General features: G+C 40.5%; 1 pseudogene; it reads left to right on the forward strand.

Moving 5' to 3' along the window:
• Positions 1-661: 661 nt before the first annotated feature.
• LOC142176138 ((+)-borneol dehydrogenase 2-like) lies at positions 662-3167 on the forward strand (annotated as a pseudogene).
• The last annotated feature ends 219 nt before the right edge of the window (positions 3168-3386 follow it).

The raw sequence follows: 3386 nt of genomic DNA on the forward strand, positions 1-3386 counted from the left end.
CATTCACCCGATTCTCTGGCCCTCAGGCTACCTAATCCCGAGCCAATTTTCACTCGAAAACTACTAATAAAGTCTTAGGGCTATTTTTTGCCTTAGGATCAAGTTAAACGTCCTCTCGATTACTTTAATTAGGGGGCTATCCGAGTCTGGGCGTACCCTCATCTAGGGTCTATCTATAACACCTTGAGGCTATCTTCACTCTTAGTTCAAAACAAGTTATCAGGCCTCTCGAGCTTGAGCAAACGCTCACTCGGGGACTATCTTCGAAAGCCTAAGGGCTATTTTTATTCTCAGAGGCTCAAGCAAATTATCCCTCAAGGATTATCGACGGGATCTAAAAGGCCTAAGTTTTATTCTAAAAATCGAGGCCTCACTCTCACTCAATTCGAAGTCGCCAGTTCCGACGACCTAAGTTTTTATCAAGTCAACCCGGACTTGGTCAGAAGAGCGGTAAAGGATTACAGGGAAAATCATATTTACCAATCAAAAACCAAGGAAATTCCTACGCCAGGTCAGGTATTTGGACCAATCGGCAAAATCACATGCTCCAATTCTTCGTAAACACAAATAAACAAAAATCCGACATAAATCAGGGACAAATTGAAGAAACACTTTTCATTGGTAAACGATGATTACAAAATTCCACGAAGGGTCCTTACACATGGTTACTCTCGAGGATGCACCTTCGGGAGCAGTTTCTGTGAGATCCATTCCCTCGGGGACCCATCTCAACCTTCCAAATGATGTCTTCAAGAACCCCTTCCGAGGTAAAAAAGGACGAAGAAGCAGAAAATGATGAAGAAGCAGAAAAAGATGAAGAAGTGGCTGGGTGAAAAATTTGGAGAGTATGGGTCTCGACAACACTACCATTGTGAAGCCACTTCTTAAGACGTTGCACCGGTGCAGGATGCAACAGTTAGTAGATGGCACCACCTCACTCCATGGAAAGCAAAATGAGTGAAGCACTGCACCAGGTAGTTAAGAGAGATGCGCAGAAGTTCATAGTCCGCATATCCTTTAATGCGAAGAAAATTTGAGATTTCTCTCTCATTATTTCGGGCCAACAACAACAACGAACCAGTGCAATCCCACTCGGTAGGGAAAAACTCTAGGAAACGGCCATGGCATAACTAATGAGAACACTACCGTGTGACCTTATGGCCACAGGTTTCAAACATGGCAGATACCATTGGATGAGGACGAAGAGAAGAAAGGAGTAAAAAGATATTGAAGAACGATTGAATGAAGTTTTGGTTCAAGAAAGCTTTCATTTATAGAAAACGTGGCAGCGTAATCAATGTCTTTGGAAAACGTATCAACAGGCGCAATCAATGCCTGTTGGGAGGCGGATCGGCGGCGATATTATCGCCTTAAGAAAGTAAAACGGTGCTACATTAAATATTCCTAGGAAAGACGTACCGATGGGACATCTCAGTTATCGCAAAAGCTGACGTCATAAGCATGACATCATCATAAGAGGCTCGAGGAAATCGGTGTCAAAATCGTTTCTTATCATTTTAATCTAAGAAACGCGGGGACTATCTGTATACGGTAAAAATCAGTGGTCTGATTTTATGATCATTAAGGCACCTCGTAAAGACCGCCTTCGAAAGGCTCGAAGCTCAGCTCGGGGCATCGACCCCAAAGGTTCTTAATGATCAACCTTGAGGCAGTGCAAACCAGCGGCTACGGTGGATCGATGTAAAGTTCCCAAGGCACAAGACTAGAGCTGACAAAGTCTATTAGGCTGGTTTAAACCCGTATCATGGCATTAAATGGATGTACCAGCCCCATATCTTTGTAATAAATGCATTTGTACTATGATGAGTTTTTCCTCATATATAAAGGGGATCCTTGTCATTTGTAAGGGACAATATACAATATACAACACACTATATTCAATACAAGAACATTCTCTGCTCTCTAACTCAAACGTACTCTCTATTTGATTCTATTGCTTACATCTATTATCTTATTTGTATTTATCACATTTCATTAATTATTCTTTATTTATTGCTCATTATTGGTCATAAAGATCCGTCATCAAATTTATCATAACTGTTAATCCTCCATCGACTGCCCTTAGCCGGGCATCCAACTCGACCTCGAGGCCCCGTATACGCAAGCTCGAGGCCCCGATTTTCAGTCATTTGGTTTGATTATTACACTATCTAAAAGCTCTTATCTTATCTTCTAATCTTTCACTTAACATGTATTGCCTAACAACTAGCATAAAAACAGATTACGTATTTTTAGAACTACAAAATTCAAATCCAATTGTTATTACCATTTTCAAGGTAAACACAGGTATATTCATAGGCGAATTCAGCATGTAAGCAATTTACATGTGACGTTATTACTGATTTGATTGTGTAAATATCTTTCACACAGCGCAATACATATAGCACTTAAACTTTTCTTTTTCAAAATTTTGACTCCGTCCCTGTAGGCATTGCATGTAGTACTCCAAGCATCGTGTAGACCTTGACCTTAGGGCGTTCAACCGCGTCATGTCTATCAACGTTACGTTGGAGGTGTGGTGGCAGGATCAAGCATGCCGCTCGGGTGATGATTCCGCGGCAAACCGGTTCCATTTTGTGCACAGCTAGTGTTACTGGTGTAATGGGAGGTCTAGCGCCATTCACATATTCAACATCCAAATCCTGCATAATCGGAATTATGAGATCCGTGACACCGGAGCTATGCAAGAACGGAATCAGAATCAATTGCATCGCCCTTTGCAATTCCGACACCATTAACAGTTGACGAAATGAAACTGTTTTTCCCGGGAGTGGAGGCTCAGCAACTTGCTAAAATGGTAAATAATGCAAGTTAGTTGTAAGGAGCCTACTGTGAGCCCATTGATGTGGCCAATGCTGCTCTATATTTGGCCAGTGATGATGCTATGTATGTTAGTGGCCAAAACCTGGTGGTAGGTGGAGGTTTCACTACGTTTAAAAATTTAAATTTTCCCTTGCCTGATCAACAGTACAGTAACGCTGCATAGAGTTACTACAGGAATGTGTTTCTTGATTATATTTATTTTGTTATTATCAAATGAACAATGCAACTCTTCTTCATCAAGAATGTTTTAATTGGCAGCTAATAGTTCAAATTTGCTCTAATGGGCAGTCAGGAAAAAAGAAGAGAAGTTGCTAAAGATTTGAAACCTCCGAAAAATAGTCAGTGGAGTTGTCACGTCTCTACCGCAATCCAACTTGCGTTTTATAAAAGAGAAAGAAGAGCATACTCTACAAGTCAATTAACTTTGTATCCATTCATTTTAACATTGCAAAAGAGGGTATCAATTGGCTTTATTTTGATTACTTGTTACCAATGTGGTAGCTCAAAGTAATATACATAAATAACTGAGTTTATAATTAAAT

The sequence above is a fragment of the Nicotiana tabacum genome, chromosome 22 (assembly GCF_000715075.1).
Source record: "Nicotiana tabacum cultivar K326 chromosome 22, ASM71507v2, whole genome shotgun sequence".
NCBI classification, from domain to species: domain Eukaryota; kingdom Viridiplantae; phylum Streptophyta; class Magnoliopsida; order Solanales; family Solanaceae; genus Nicotiana; species Nicotiana tabacum.